We start from the raw sequence: 12649 nt of genomic DNA, 5'->3' as shown, positions 1-12649 counted from the left end.
CGATCATTAAGCCTGGGGTGAGCTGGTTCAGCGTCAACAGCAACCCCTGTAAGTCGTGAAACGACGACGTCGTGTGAAGAATGCGAGAAACACTTCCTAAGACGCAGACTTTCTTACGATTTTGCAGTAACTACATTCCTTGATCGCAACGTTAATGTCCTTTCGGGCCACGCGTGCAACTTTCGCGATATAAAAATCGCACCTCCCCGGCGGGGAATCGAACCCCGGTCTCCCGCGTGACAGGCGGGGATACTAACCACTATACTACCGAGGAACACGCGACCGGTGACTATAATGCACGCACACTTATGTTTCTCAAGCAGGTGATACATCTCAACTCTCGCGTCCCGATGCTTTCAGAGTCAGCTGCTACGAAATAAAAGTATGCCCCAGGTGAGGCTCGAACTCACAACCCCGGCATTGCTCACGGCTACTGCCTTATAAGTACCGTGCGCTAACCAATTGCGCCACTGGGGCTACAGCAGAGAGCTTTCAGTTAGCGATACTCACTTTGCTGCCAACCTGTTGTGGCTGCACACCCGTCATAAGATCGTCACCTGCGGCCATACTGCGAATTTAGCACCTGTCTACGAATGCCTCATTCGATTCTTGCTTCATATGCTACACTTACAAGCATATCAACCGCTTGTCCTCGCCGAAAAAAATGCAGAAAAACGCGCGCCTTGCCTTCTGCTACCTGTCCAACAGCGAGGGCAGATGTGTGGCAAGCTCTAAGCCGTGCAGGCGCACCGTGGCCGAGCAGCTGGAGGAGAGGTGCCTTCCTTGGCAGCTCCCTGCAGAGTGCGCAAGACCAGAGTGGCCGCGCCGCCGTTGTCAGTGGACGACATGCAGTTGCCGAGCCACGGAGAACACGTTGCTTTGCGATGTGCACCCGCCTCGTGGTAGAAAACGCAAACAGTGGCCCTGTGGCGCAACGGATAACGCGTCTGACTACGGATCAGAAGATTCCAGGTTCGAATCCTGGCAGGGTCGGCATTTTGTTAGTTGCGGGCGCGTAGCTAGGCAGTGGATTCGAATGTCTCCACCTTCGTGGAGTGCAATGTTAATCCTGAGCATCTCGCAGCTGCATCTCGAGACGATTGCGGTAAATATCGCTTCGTGCAAGCGTCAGCGTAGCGTCAGTCGAGCAAAGTCGAGACAAGTCAAGCTGAGAGATGTTACGCACTTAATTAAACGGTAGGCGCGGGAAACCGACGCAGACAACGCTTTCCAAGTGTCCCATGTCACGCACCGAAGAGCGCGGACGGCTCCACGCAGCACAGTGGCGCAGTGGAAGCGTGCTGGGCCCATAACCCAGAGGTCCGTGGATCGAAACCACGCTCTGCTAAAATTATTCTTTTTCTTGGGTGCCTCGAGCTCGATCATTAAGCCTGGGGTGAGCTGGTTCAGCGTCAACAGCAACCCCTGTAAGTCGTGAAACGACGACGTCGTGTGAAGAATGCGAGAAACACTTCCTAAGACGCAGACTTTCTTACGATTTTGCAGTAACTACATTCCTTGATCGCAACGTTAATGTCCTTTCGGGCCACGCGTGCAACTTTCGCGATATAAAAATCGCACCTCCCCGGCGGGGAATCGAACCCCGGTCTCCCGCGTGACAGGCGGGGATACTAACCACTATACTACCGAGGAACACGCGATCGGTGACTATAATGCACGCACACTTATGTTTCTCAAGCAGGTGATACATCTCAACTCTCGCGTCCCGATGCTTTCAGAGTCAGCTGCTACGAAATAAAAGTATGCCCCAGGTGAGGCTCGAACTCACATCCCCGGCATTGCTCACGGCTACTGCCTTATAACTACCGTGCGCTAACCAATTGCGCCACTGGGGCTACAGCAGAGAGCTTTCAGTTAGCGATACTCACTTTGCTGCCAACCTGTTGTGGCTGCACACCCGTCATAAGATCGTCACCTGCGGCCATACTGCGAATTTAGCACCTGTCTACGAATGCCTCATTCGATTCTTGCTTCATATGCTACACTTACAAGCATATCAACCGCTTGTCCTCGCCGAAAAAAATGCAGAAAAACGCGCGCCTTGCCTTCTGCTACCTGTCCAACAGCGAGGGCAGATGTGTGGCAAGCTCTAAGCCGTGCAGGCGCACCGTGGCCGAGCAGCTGGAGGAGAGGTGCCTTCCTTGGCAGCTCCCTGCAGAGTGCGCAAGACCAGAGTGGCCGCGCCGCCGTTGTCAGTGGACGACATGCAGTTGCCGAGCCACGGAGAACACGTTGCTTTGCGATGTGCACCCGCCTCGTGGTAGAAAACGCAAACAGTGGCCCTGTAGCGCAACGGATAACGCGTCTGACTACGGATCAGAAGATTCCAGGTTCGAATCCTGGCAGGGTCGGCATTTTGTTAGTTGCGGGCGCGTAGCTAGGCAGTGGATTCGAATGTCTCCACCTTCGTGGAGTGCAATGTTAATCCTGAGCATCTCGCAGCTGCATCTCGAGACGATTGCGGTAAATATCGCTTCGTGCAAGCGTCAGCGTAGCGTCAGTCGAGCAAAGTCGAGACAAGTCAAGCTGAGAGATGTTACGCACTTAATTAAACGGTAGGCGCGGGAAACCGACGCAGACAACGCTTTCCAAGTGTCCCATGTCACGCACCGAAGAGCGCGGACGGCTCCACGCAGCAGAGTGGCGCAGTGGAAGCGTGCTGGGCCCATAACCCAGAGGTCCGTGGATCGAAACCACGCTCTGCTAAAATTATTCTTTTTCTTGGGTGCCTCGAGCTCGATCATTAAGCCTGGGGTGAGCTGGTTCAGCGTCAACAGCAACCCCTGTAAGTCGTGAAACGACGACGTCGTGTGAAGAATGCGAGAAACACTTCCTAAGACGCAGACTTTCTTACGATTTTGCAGTAACTACATTCCTTGATCGCAACGTTAATGTCCTTTCGGGCCACGCGTGCAACTTTCGCGATATAAAAATCGCACCTCCCCGGCGGGGAATCGAACCCCGGTCTCCCGCGTGACAGGCGGGGATACTAACCACTATACTACCGAGGAACACGCGATCGGTGACTATAATGCACGCACACTTATGTTTCTCAAGCAGGTGATACATTTCAGAGTCAGCTGCTACGAAATAAAAGTATGCCCCAGGTGAGGCTCGAACTCACAACCCCGGCATTGCTCACGGCTACTGCCTTATAAGTACCGTGCGCTAACCAATTGCGCCACTGGGGCTACAGCAGAGAGCTTTCAGTTAGCGATACTCACTTTGCTGCCAACCTGTTGTGGCTGCACACCCGTCATAAGATCGTCACCTGCGGCCATACTGCGAATTTAGCACCTGTCTACGAATGCCTCATTCGATTCTTGCTTCATATGCTACACTTACAAGCATATCAACCGCTTGTCCTCGCCGAAAAAAATGCAGAAAAACGCGCGCCTTGCCTTCTGCTACCTGTCCAACAGCGAGGGCAGATGTGTGGCAAGCTCTAAGCCGTGCAGGCGCACCGTGGCCGAGCAGCTGGAGGAGAGGTGCCTTCCTTGGCAGCTCCCTGCAGAGTGCGCAAGACCAGAGTGGCCGCGCCGCCGTTGTCAGTGGACGACATGCAGTTGCCGAGCCACGGAGAACACGTTGCTTTGCCATGTGCACCCGCCTCGTGGTAGAAAACGCAAACAGTGGCCCTGTGGCGCAACGGATAACGCGTCTGACTACGGATCAGAAGATTCCAGGTTCGAATCCTGGCAGGGTCGGCATTTTGTTAGTTGCGGGCGCGTAGCTAGGCAGTGGATTCGAATGTCTCCACCTTCGTGGAGTGCAATGTTAATCCTGAGCATCTCGCAGCTGCATCTCGAGACGATTGCGGTAAATATCGCTTCGTGCAAGCGTCAGCGTAGCGTCAGTCGAGCAAAGTCGAGACAAGTCAAGCTGAGAGATGTTACGCACTTAATTAAACGGTAGGCGCGGGAAACCGACGCAGACAACGCTTTCCAAGTGTCCCATGTCACGCACCGAAGAGCGCGGACGGCTCCACGCAGCAGAGTGGCGCAGTGGAAGCGTGCTGGGCCCATAACCCAGAGGTCCGTGGATCGAAACCACGCTCTGCTAAAATTATTCTTTTTCTTGGGTGCCTCGAGCTCGATCATTAAGCCTGGGGTGAGCTGGTTCAGCGTCAACAGCAACCCCTGTAAGTCGTGAAACGACGACGTCGTGTGAAGAATGCGAGAAACACTTCCTAAGACGCAGACTTTCTTACGATTTTGCAGTAACTACATTCCTTGATCGCAACGTTAATGTCCTTTCGGGCCACGCGTGCAACTTTCGCGATATAAAAATCGCACCTCCCCGGCGGGGAATCGAACCCCGGTCTCCCGCGTGACAGGCGGGGATACTAACCACTATACTACCGAGGAACACGCGATCGGTGATTATAATGCACGCACACTTATGTTTCTCAAGCAGGTGATACATCTCAACTCTCGCGTCCCGATGCTTTCAGAGTCAGCTGCTACGAAATAAAAGTATGCCCCAGGTGAGGCTCGAACTCACATCCCCGGCATTGCTCACGGCTACTGCCTTATAACTACCGTGCGCTAACCAATTGCGCCACTGGGGCTACAGCAGAGAGCTTTCAGTTAGCGATACTCACTTTGCTGCCAACCTGTTGTGGCTGCACACCCGTCATAAGATCGTCACCTGCGGCCATACTGCGAATTTAGCACCTGTCTACGAATGCCTCATTCGATTCTTGCTTCATATGCTACACTTACAAGCATATCAACCGCTTGTCCTCGCCGAAAAAAATGCAGAAAAACGCGCGCCTTGCCTTCTGCTACCTGTCCAACAGCGAGGGCAGATGTGTGGCAAGCTCTAAGCCGTGCAGGCGCACCGTGGCCGAGCAGCTGGAGGAGAGGTGCCTTCCTTGGCAGCTCCCTGCAGAGTGCGCAAGACCAGAGTGGCCGCGCCGCCGTTGTCAGTGGACGACATGCAGTTGCCGAGCCACGGAGAACACGTTGCTTTGCGATGTGCACCCGCCTCGTGGTAGAAAACGCAAACAGTGGCCCTGTAGCGCAACGGATAACGCGTGTGACTACGGATCAGAAGATTCCAGGTTCGAATCCTGGCAGGGTCGGCATTTTGTTAGTTGCGGGCGCGTAGCTAGGCAGTGGATTCGAATGTCTCCACCTTCGTGGAGTGCAATGTTAATCCTGAGCATCTCGCAGCTGCATCTCGAGACGATTGCGGTAAATATCGCTTCGTGCAAGCGTCAGCGTAGCGTCAGTCGAGCAAAGTCGAGACAAGTCAAGCTGAGAGATGTTACGCACTTAATTAAACGGTAGGCGCGGGAAACCGACGCAGACAACGCTTTCCAAGTGTCCCATGTCACGCACCGAAGAGCGCGGACGGCTCCACGCAGCAGAGTGGCGCAGTGGAAGCGTGCTGGGCCCATAACCCAGAGGTCCGTGGATCGAAACCACGCTCTGCTAAAATTATTCTTTTTCTTGGGTGCCTCGAGCTCGATCATTAAGCCTGGGGTGAGCTGGTTCAGCGTCAACAGCAACCCCTGTAAGTCGTGAAACGACGACGTCGTGTGAAGAATGCGAGAAACACTTCCTAAGACGCAGACTTTCTTACGATTTTGCAGTAACTACATTCCTTGATCGCAACGTTAATGTCCTTTCGGGCCACGCGTGCAACTTTCGCGATATAAAAATCGCACCTCCCCGGCGGGGAATCGAACCCCGGTCTCCCGCGTGACAGGCGGGGATACTAACCACTATACTACCGAGGAACACGCGATCGGTGACTATAATGCACGCACACTTATGTTTCTCAAGCAGGTGATACATTTCAGAGTCAGCTGCTACGAAATAAAAGTATGCCCCAGGTGAGGCTCGAACTCACAACCCCGGCATTGCTCACGGCTACTGCCTTATAAGTACCGTGCGCTAACCAATTGCGCCACTGGGGATACAGCAGAGAGCTTTCAGTTAGCGATACTCACTTTGCTGCCAACCTGTTGTGGCTGCACACCCGTCATAAGATCGTCACCTGCGGCCATACTGCGAATTTAGCACCTGTCTACGAATGCCTCATTCGATTCTTGCTTCATATGCTACACTTACAAGCATATCAACCGCTTGTCCTCGCCGAAAAAAATGCAGAAAAACGCGCGCCTTGCCTTCTGCTACCTGTCCAACAGCGAGGGCAGATGTGTGGCAAGCTCTAAGCCGTGCAGGCGCACCGTGGCCGAGCAGCTGGAGGAGAGGTGCCTTCCTTGGCAGCTCCCTGCAGAGTGCGCAAGACCAGAGTGGCCGCGCCGCCGTTGTCAGTGGACGACATGCAGTTGCCGAGCCACGGAGAACACGTTGCTTTGCGATGTGCACCCGCCTCGTGGTAGAAAACGCAAACAGTGGCCCTGTGGCGCAACGGATAACGCGTCTGACTACGGATCAGAAGATTCCAGGTTCGAATCCTGGCAGGGTCGGCATTTTGTTAGTTGCGGGCGCGTAGCTAGGCAGTGGATTCGAATGTCTCCACCTTCGTGGAGTGCAATGTTAATCCTGAGCATCTCGCAGCTGCATCTCGAGACGATTGCGGTAAATATCGCTTCGTGCAAGCGTCAGCGTAGCGTCAGTCGAGCAAAGTCGAGACAAGTCAAGCTGAGAGATGTTACGCACTTAATTAAACGGTAGGCGCGGGAAACCGACGCAGACAACGCTTTCCAAGTGTCCCATGTCACGCACCGAAGAGCGCGGACGGCTCCACGCAGCAGAGTGGCGCAGTGGAAGCGTGCTGGGCCCATAACCCAGAGGTCCGTGGATCGAAACCACGCTCTGCTAAAATTATTCTTTTTCTTGGGTGCCTCGAGCTCGATCATTAAGCCTGGGGTGAGCTGGTTCAGCGTCAACAGCAACCCCTGTAAGTCGTGAAACGACGACGTCGTGTGAAGAATGCGAGAAACACTTCCTAAGACGCAGACTTTCTTACGATTTTGCAGTAACTACATTCCTTGATCGCAACGTTAATGTCCTTTCGGGCCACGCGTGCAACTTTCGCGATATAAAAATCGCACCTCCCCGGCGGGGAATCGAACCCCGGTCTCCCGCGTGACAGGCGGGGATACTAACCACTATACTACCGAGGAACACGCGATCGGTGACTATAATGCACGCACACTTATGTTTCTCAAGCAGGTGATACATTTCAGAGTCAGCTGCTACGAAATAAAAGTATGCCCCAGGTGAGGCTCGAACTCACAACCCCGGCATTGCTCACGGCTACTGCCTTATAAGTACCGTGCGCTAACCAATTGCGCCACTGGGGCTACAGCAGAGAGCTTTCAGTTAGCGATACTCACTTTGCTGCCAACCTGTTGTGGCTGCACACCCGTCATAAGATCGTCACCTGCGGCCATACTGCGAATTTAGCACCTGTCTACGAATGCCTCATTCGATTCTTGCTTCATATGCTACACTTACAAGCATATCAACCGCTTGTCCTCGCCGAAAAAAATGCAGAAAAACGCGCGCCTTGCCTTCTGCTACCTGTCCAACAGCGAGGGCAGATGTGTGGCAAGCTCTAAGCCGTGCAGGCGCACCGTGGCCGAGCAGCTGGAGGAGAGGTGCCTTCCTTGGCAGCTCCCTGCAGAGTGCGCAAGACCAGAGTGGCCGCGCCGCCGTTGTCAGTGGACGACATGCAGTTGCCGAGCCACGGAGAACACGTTGCTTTGCCATGTGCACCCGCCTCGTGGTAGAAAACGCAAACAGTGGCCCTGTGGCGCAACGGATAACGCGTCTGACTACGGATCAGAAGATTCCAGGTTCGAATCCTGGCAGGGTCGGCATTTTGTTAGTTGCGGGCGCGTAGCTAGGCAGTGGATTCGAATGTCTCCACCTTCGTGGAGTGCAATGTTAATCCTGAGCATCTCGCAGCTGCATCTCGAGACGATTGCGGTAAATATCGCTTCGTGCAAGCGTCAGCGTAGCGTCAGTCGAGCAAAGTCGAGACAAGTCAAGCTGAGAGATGTTACGCACTTAATTAAACGGTAGGCGCGGGAAACCGACGCAGACAACGCTTTCCAAGTGTCCCATGTCACGCACCGAAGAGCGCGGACGGCTCCACGCAGCAGAGTGGCGCAGTGGAAGCGTGCTGGGCCCATAACCCAGAGGTCCGTGGATCGAAACCACGCTCTGCTAAAATTATTCTTTTTCTTGGGTGCCTCGAGCTCGATCATTAAGCCTGGGGTGAGCTGGTTCAGCGTCAACAGCAACCCCTGTAAGTCGTGAAACGACGACGTCGTGTGAAGAATGCGAGAAACACTTCCTAAGACGCAGACTTTCTTACGATTTTGCAGTAACTACATTCCTTGATCGCAACGTTAATGTCCTTTCGGGCCACGCGTGCAACTTTCGCGATATAAAAATCGCACCTCCCCGGCGGGGAATCGAACCCCGGTCTCCCGCGTGACAGGCGGGGATACTAACCACTATACTACCGAGGAACACGCGATCGGTGATTATAATGCACGCACACTTATGTTTCTCAAGCAGGTGATACATCTCAACTCTCGCGTCCCGATGCTTTCAGAGTCAGCTGCTACGAAATAAAAGTATGCCCCAGGTGAGGCTCGAACTCACATCCCCGGCATTGCTCACGGCTACTGCCTTATAACTACCGTGCGCTAACCAATTGCGCCACTGGGGCTACAGCAGAGAGCTTTCAGTTAGCGATACTCACTTTGCTGCCAACCTGTTGTGGCTGCACACCCGTCATAAGATCGTCACCTGCGGCCATACTGCGAATTTAGCACCTGTCTACGAATGCCTCATTCGATTCTTGCTTCATATGCTACACTTACAAGCATATCAACCGCTTGTCCTCGCCGAAAAAAATGCAGAAAAACGCGCGCCTTGCCTTCTGCTACCTGTCCAACAGCGAGGGCAGATGTGTGGCAAGCTCTAAGCCGTGCAGGCGCACCGTGGCCGAGCAGCTGGAGGAGAGGTGCCTTCCTTGGCAGCTCCCTGCAGAGTGCGCAAGACCAGAGTGGCCGCGCCGCCGTTGTCAGTGGACGACATGCAGTTGCCGAGCCACGGAGAACACGTTGCTTTGCGATGTGCACCCGCCTCGTGGTAGAAAACGCAAACAGTGGCCCTGTAGCGCAACGGATAACGCGTGTGACTACGGATCAGAAGATTCCAGGTTCGAATCCTGGCAGGGTCGGCATTTTGTTAGTTGCGGGCGCGTAGCTAGGCAGTGGATTCGAATGTCTCCACCTTCGTGGAGTGCAATGTTAATCCTGAGCATCTCGCAGCTGCATCTCGAGACGATTGCGGTAAATATCGCTTCGTGCAAGCGTCAGCGTAGCGTCAGTCGAGCAAAGTCGAGACAAGTCAAGCTGAGAGATGTTACGCACTTAATTAAACGGTAGGCGCGGGAAACCGACGCAGACAACGCTTTCCAAGTGTCCCATGTCACGCACCGAAGAGCGCGGACGGCTCCACGCAGCAGAGTGGCGCAGTGGAAGCGTGCTGGGCCCATAACCCAGAGGTCCGTGGATCGAAACCACGCTCTGCTAAAATTATTCTTTTTCTTGGGTGCCTCGAGCTCGATCATTAAGCCTGGGGTGAGCTGGTTCAGCGTCAACAGCAACCCCTGTAAGTCGTGAAACGACGACGTCGTGTGAAGAATGCGAGAAACACTTCCTAAGACGCAGACTTTCTTACGATTTTGCAGTAACTACATTCCTTGATCGCAACGTTAATGTCCTTTCGGGCCACGCGTGCAACTTTCGCGATATAAAAATCGCACCTCCCCGGCGGGGAATCGAACCCCGGTCTCCCGCGTGACAGGCGGGGATACTAACCACTATACTACCGAGGAACACGCGATCGGTGACTATAATGCACGCACACTTATGTTTCTCAAGCAGGTGATACATTTCAGAGTCAGCTGCTACGAAATAAAAGTATGCCCCAGGTGAGGCTCGAACTCACAACCCCGGCATTGCTCACGGCTACTGCCTTATAAGTACCGTGCGCTAACCAATTGCGCCACTGGGGATACAGCAGAGAGCTTTCAGTTAGCGATACTCACTTTGCTGCCAACCTGTTGTGGCTGCACACCCGTCATAAGATCGTCACCTGCGGCCATACTGCGAATTTAGCACCTGTCTACGAATGCCTCATTCGATTCTTGCTTCATATGCTACACTTACAAGCATATCAACCGCTTGTCCTCGCCGAAAAAAATGCAGAAAAACGCGCGCCTTGCCTTCTGCTACCTGTCCAACAGCGAGGGCAGATGTGTGGCAAGCTCTAAGCCGTGCAGGCGCACCGTGGCCGAGCAGCTGGAGGAGAGGTGCCTTCCTTGGCAGCTCCCTGCAGAGTGCGCAAGACCAGAGTGGCCGCGCCGCCGTTGTCAGTGGACGACATGCAGTTGCCGAGCCACGGAGAACACGTTGCTTTGCGATGTGCACCCGCCTCGTGGTAGAAAACGCAAACAGTGGCCCTGTGGCGCAACGGATAACGCGTCTGACTACGGATCAGAAGATTCCAGGTTCGAATCCTGGCAGGGTCGGCATTTTGTTAGTTGCGGGCGCGTAGCTAGGCAGTGGATTCGAATGTCTCCACCTTCGTGGAGTGCAATGTTAATCCTGAGCATCTCGCAGCTGCATCTCGAGACGATTGCGGTAAATATCGCTTCGTGCAAGCGTCAGCGTAGCGTCAGTCGAGCAAAGTCGAGACAAGTCAAGCTGAGAGATGTTACGCACTTAATTAAACGGTAGGCGCGGGAAACCGACGCAGACAACGCTTTCCAAGTGTCCCATGTCACGCACCGAAGAGCGCGGACGGCTCCACGCAGCAGAGTGGCGCAGTGGAAGCGTGCTGGGCCCATAACCCAGAGGCAGAGGTCCGTGGATCGAAACCACGCTCTGCTAAAATTATTCTTTTTCTTGGGTGCCTCGAGCTCGATCATTAAGCCTGGGGTGAGCTGGTTCAGCGTCAACAGCAACCCCTGTAAGTCGTGAAACGACGACGTCGTGTGAAGAATGCGAGAAACACTTCCTAAGACGCAGACTTTCTTACGATTTTGCAGTAACTACATTCCTTGATCGCAACGTTAATGTCCTTTCGGGCCACGCGTGCAACTTTCGCGATATAAAAATCGCACCTCCCCGGCGGGGAATCGAACCCCGGTCTCCCGCGTGACAGGCGGGGATACTAACCACTATACTACCGAGGAACACGCGATCGGTGACTATAATGCACGCACACTTATGTTTCTCAAGCAGGTGATACATTTCAGAGTCAGCTGCTACGAAATAAAAGTATGCCCCAGGTGAGGCTCGAACTCACAACCCCGGCATTGCTCACGGCTACTGCCTTATAAGTACCGTGCGCTAACCAATTGCGCCACTGGGGATACAGCAGAGAGCTTTCAGTTAGCGATACTCACTTTGCTGCCAACCTGTTGTGGCTGCACACCCGTCATAAGATCGTCACCTGCGGCCATACTGCGAATTTAGCACCTGTCTACGAATGCCTCATTCGATTCTTGCTTCATATGCTACACTTACAAGCATATCAACCGCTTGTCCTCGCCGAAAAAAATGCAGAAAAACGCGCGCCTTGCCTTCTGCTACCTGTCCAACAGCGAGGGCAGATGTGTGGCAAGCTCTAAGCCGTGCAGGCGCACCGTGGCCGAGCAGCTGGAGGAGAGGTGCCTTCCTTGGCAGCTCCCTGCAGAGTGCGCAAGACCAGAGTGGCCGCGCCGCCGTTGTCAGTGGACGACATGCAGTTGCCGAGCCACGGAGAACACGTTGCTTTGCGATGTGCACCCGCCTCGTGGTAGAAAACGCAAACAGTGGCCCTGTGGCGCAACGGATAACGCGTCTGACTACGGATCAGAAGATTCCAGGTTCGAATCCTGGCAGGGTCGGCATTTTGTTAGTTGCGGGCGCGTAGCTAGGCAGTGGATTCGAATGTCTCCACCTTCGTGGAGTGCAATGTTAATCCTGAGCATCTCGCAGCTGCATCTCGAGACGATTGCGGTAAATATCGCTTCGTGCAAGCGTCAGCGTAGCGTCAGTCGAGCAAAGTCGAGACAAGTCAAGCTGAGAGATGTTACGCACTTAATTAAACGGTAGGCGCGGGAAACCGACGCAGACAACGCTTTCCAAGTGTCCCATGTCACGCACCGAAGAGCGCGGACGGCTCCACGCAGCAGAGTGGCGCAGTGGAAGCGTGCTGGGCCCATAACCCAGAGGCAGAGGTCCGTGGATCGAAACCACGCTCTGCTAAAATTATTCTTTTTCTTGGGTGCCTCGAGCTCGATCATTAAGCCTGGGGTGAGCTGGTTCAGCGTCAACAGCAACCCCTGTAAGTCGTGAAACGACGACGTCGTGTGAAGAATGCGAGAAACACTTCCTAAGACGCAGACTTTCTTACGATTTTGCAGTAACTACATTCCTTGATCGCAACGTTAATGTCCTTTCGGGCCACGCGTGCAACTTTCGCGATATAAAAATCGCACCTCCCCGGCGGGGAATCGAACCCCGGTCTCCCGCGTGACAGGCGGGGATACTAACCACTATACTACCGAGGAACACGCGATCGGTGACTATAATGCACGCACACTTATGTTTCTCAAGCAGGTGATACATTTCAGAGTC

At 54.0% G+C, this 12649-nt stretch overlaps 34 non-coding genes across 34 annotated transcripts; 15 read left to right on the top strand and 19 right to left on the bottom strand.

Annotated features, from left to right (window-relative positions):
- Nucleotides 1-202: 202 nt before the first annotated feature.
- Trnad-guc (transfer RNA aspartic acid (anticodon GUC)) lies at nt 203-274 on the bottom strand. The gene has a single exon. It is a non-coding gene; the product is annotated as a tRNA-Asp (tRNA).
- A 111-nt stretch (nt 275-385) lies between these two features.
- On the bottom strand, nt 386-477 carry Trnai-uau (transfer RNA isoleucine (anticodon UAU)). Its single transcript is given in 2 exon segments — nt 386-421; nt 440-477. It is a non-coding gene; the product is annotated as a tRNA-Ile (tRNA).
- Nucleotides 478-920: 443 nt separating this feature from the next.
- On the top strand, nt 921-993 carry Trnar-acg (transfer RNA arginine (anticodon ACG)). Its single transcript has one exon. It is a non-coding gene; the product is annotated as a tRNA-Arg (tRNA).
- Nucleotides 994-1581: 588 nt separating this feature from the next.
- Nucleotides 1582-1653, bottom strand: Trnad-guc (transfer RNA aspartic acid (anticodon GUC)). Its single transcript has one exon. It is a non-coding gene; the product is annotated as a tRNA-Asp (tRNA).
- A 111-nt stretch (nt 1654-1764) lies between these two features.
- Nucleotides 1765-1856, bottom strand: Trnai-uau (transfer RNA isoleucine (anticodon UAU)). The gene is given in 2 exon segments: nt 1765-1800; nt 1819-1856. It is a non-coding gene; the product is annotated as a tRNA-Ile (tRNA).
- Nucleotides 1857-2299: 443 nt separating this feature from the next.
- On the top strand, nt 2300-2372 carry Trnar-acg (transfer RNA arginine (anticodon ACG)). The gene has a single exon. It is a non-coding gene; the product is annotated as a tRNA-Arg (tRNA).
- Nucleotides 2373-2655: 283 nt separating this feature from the next.
- On the top strand, nt 2656-2727 carry Trnam-cau (transfer RNA methionine (anticodon CAU)). The gene has a single exon. It is a non-coding gene; the product is annotated as a tRNA-Met (tRNA).
- Nucleotides 2728-2960: 233 nt separating this feature from the next.
- Trnad-guc (transfer RNA aspartic acid (anticodon GUC)) lies at nt 2961-3032 on the bottom strand. The gene has a single exon. It is a non-coding gene; the product is annotated as a tRNA-Asp (tRNA).
- An 88-nt stretch (nt 3033-3120) lies between these two features.
- Nucleotides 3121-3212, bottom strand: Trnai-uau (transfer RNA isoleucine (anticodon UAU)). The gene is given in 2 exon segments: nt 3121-3156; nt 3175-3212. It is a non-coding gene; the product is annotated as a tRNA-Ile (tRNA).
- A 443-nt stretch (nt 3213-3655) lies between these two features.
- Nucleotides 3656-3728, top strand: Trnar-acg (transfer RNA arginine (anticodon ACG)). Its single transcript has one exon. It is a non-coding gene; the product is annotated as a tRNA-Arg (tRNA).
- A 283-nt stretch (nt 3729-4011) lies between these two features.
- On the top strand, nt 4012-4083 carry Trnam-cau (transfer RNA methionine (anticodon CAU)). Its single transcript has one exon. It is a non-coding gene; the product is annotated as a tRNA-Met (tRNA).
- A 233-nt stretch (nt 4084-4316) lies between these two features.
- On the bottom strand, nt 4317-4388 carry Trnad-guc (transfer RNA aspartic acid (anticodon GUC)). The gene has a single exon. It is a non-coding gene; the product is annotated as a tRNA-Asp (tRNA).
- Nucleotides 4389-4499: 111 nt separating this feature from the next.
- On the bottom strand, nt 4500-4591 carry Trnai-uau (transfer RNA isoleucine (anticodon UAU)). The gene is given in 2 exon segments: nt 4500-4535; nt 4554-4591. It is a non-coding gene; the product is annotated as a tRNA-Ile (tRNA).
- A 443-nt stretch (nt 4592-5034) lies between these two features.
- Trnar-acg (transfer RNA arginine (anticodon ACG)) lies at nt 5035-5107 on the top strand. The gene has a single exon. It is a non-coding gene; the product is annotated as a tRNA-Arg (tRNA).
- A 283-nt stretch (nt 5108-5390) lies between these two features.
- On the top strand, nt 5391-5462 carry Trnam-cau (transfer RNA methionine (anticodon CAU)). Its single transcript has one exon. It is a non-coding gene; the product is annotated as a tRNA-Met (tRNA).
- A 233-nt stretch (nt 5463-5695) lies between these two features.
- Nucleotides 5696-5767, bottom strand: Trnad-guc (transfer RNA aspartic acid (anticodon GUC)). The gene has a single exon. It is a non-coding gene; the product is annotated as a tRNA-Asp (tRNA).
- An 88-nt stretch (nt 5768-5855) lies between these two features.
- Trnai-uau (transfer RNA isoleucine (anticodon UAU)) lies at nt 5856-5947 on the bottom strand. The gene is given in 2 exon segments: nt 5856-5891; nt 5910-5947. It is a non-coding gene; the product is annotated as a tRNA-Ile (tRNA).
- Nucleotides 5948-6390: 443 nt separating this feature from the next.
- On the top strand, nt 6391-6463 carry Trnar-acg (transfer RNA arginine (anticodon ACG)). Its single transcript has one exon. It is a non-coding gene; the product is annotated as a tRNA-Arg (tRNA).
- Nucleotides 6464-6746: 283 nt separating this feature from the next.
- Nucleotides 6747-6818, top strand: Trnam-cau (transfer RNA methionine (anticodon CAU)). The gene has a single exon. It is a non-coding gene; the product is annotated as a tRNA-Met (tRNA).
- Nucleotides 6819-7051: 233 nt separating this feature from the next.
- On the bottom strand, nt 7052-7123 carry Trnad-guc (transfer RNA aspartic acid (anticodon GUC)). Its single transcript has one exon. It is a non-coding gene; the product is annotated as a tRNA-Asp (tRNA).
- Nucleotides 7124-7211: 88 nt separating this feature from the next.
- Nucleotides 7212-7303, bottom strand: Trnai-uau (transfer RNA isoleucine (anticodon UAU)). Its single transcript is given in 2 exon segments — nt 7212-7247; nt 7266-7303. It is a non-coding gene; the product is annotated as a tRNA-Ile (tRNA).
- Nucleotides 7304-7746: 443 nt separating this feature from the next.
- On the top strand, nt 7747-7819 carry Trnar-acg (transfer RNA arginine (anticodon ACG)). Its single transcript has one exon. It is a non-coding gene; the product is annotated as a tRNA-Arg (tRNA).
- Nucleotides 7820-8102: 283 nt separating this feature from the next.
- Trnam-cau (transfer RNA methionine (anticodon CAU)) lies at nt 8103-8174 on the top strand. The gene has a single exon. It is a non-coding gene; the product is annotated as a tRNA-Met (tRNA).
- A 233-nt stretch (nt 8175-8407) lies between these two features.
- On the bottom strand, nt 8408-8479 carry Trnad-guc (transfer RNA aspartic acid (anticodon GUC)). The gene has a single exon. It is a non-coding gene; the product is annotated as a tRNA-Asp (tRNA).
- Nucleotides 8480-8590: 111 nt separating this feature from the next.
- Nucleotides 8591-8682, bottom strand: Trnai-uau (transfer RNA isoleucine (anticodon UAU)). Its single transcript is given in 2 exon segments — nt 8591-8626; nt 8645-8682. It is a non-coding gene; the product is annotated as a tRNA-Ile (tRNA).
- Nucleotides 8683-9125: 443 nt separating this feature from the next.
- Nucleotides 9126-9198, top strand: Trnar-acg (transfer RNA arginine (anticodon ACG)). The gene has a single exon. It is a non-coding gene; the product is annotated as a tRNA-Arg (tRNA).
- A 283-nt stretch (nt 9199-9481) lies between these two features.
- On the top strand, nt 9482-9553 carry Trnam-cau (transfer RNA methionine (anticodon CAU)). Its single transcript has one exon. It is a non-coding gene; the product is annotated as a tRNA-Met (tRNA).
- Nucleotides 9554-9786: 233 nt separating this feature from the next.
- Trnad-guc (transfer RNA aspartic acid (anticodon GUC)) lies at nt 9787-9858 on the bottom strand. The gene has a single exon. It is a non-coding gene; the product is annotated as a tRNA-Asp (tRNA).
- Nucleotides 9859-9946: 88 nt separating this feature from the next.
- Trnai-uau (transfer RNA isoleucine (anticodon UAU)) lies at nt 9947-10038 on the bottom strand. Its single transcript is given in 2 exon segments — nt 9947-9982; nt 10001-10038. It is a non-coding gene; the product is annotated as a tRNA-Ile (tRNA).
- Nucleotides 10039-10481: 443 nt separating this feature from the next.
- Nucleotides 10482-10554, top strand: Trnar-acg (transfer RNA arginine (anticodon ACG)). The gene has a single exon. It is a non-coding gene; the product is annotated as a tRNA-Arg (tRNA).
- A 594-nt stretch (nt 10555-11148) lies between these two features.
- Trnad-guc (transfer RNA aspartic acid (anticodon GUC)) lies at nt 11149-11220 on the bottom strand. Its single transcript has one exon. It is a non-coding gene; the product is annotated as a tRNA-Asp (tRNA).
- An 88-nt stretch (nt 11221-11308) lies between these two features.
- Trnai-uau (transfer RNA isoleucine (anticodon UAU)) lies at nt 11309-11400 on the bottom strand. The gene is given in 2 exon segments: nt 11309-11344; nt 11363-11400. It is a non-coding gene; the product is annotated as a tRNA-Ile (tRNA).
- A 443-nt stretch (nt 11401-11843) lies between these two features.
- Nucleotides 11844-11916, top strand: Trnar-acg (transfer RNA arginine (anticodon ACG)). The gene has a single exon. It is a non-coding gene; the product is annotated as a tRNA-Arg (tRNA).
- A 594-nt stretch (nt 11917-12510) lies between these two features.
- Nucleotides 12511-12582, bottom strand: Trnad-guc (transfer RNA aspartic acid (anticodon GUC)). Its single transcript has one exon. It is a non-coding gene; the product is annotated as a tRNA-Asp (tRNA).
- Between the last annotated feature and the right edge of the window lie 67 nt (nt 12583-12649).

This window comes from Schistocerca nitens, chromosome 9 (assembly GCF_023898315.1).
Source record: "Schistocerca nitens isolate TAMUIC-IGC-003100 chromosome 9, iqSchNite1.1, whole genome shotgun sequence".
In the NCBI taxonomy this organism is placed as follows: Eukaryota; Metazoa; Arthropoda; class Insecta; order Orthoptera; family Acrididae; genus Schistocerca; species Schistocerca nitens.
The sequence above is the reverse complement of the archived record's forward strand: the minus strand, read 5'-3'. Positions and strand labels throughout refer to the sequence as shown.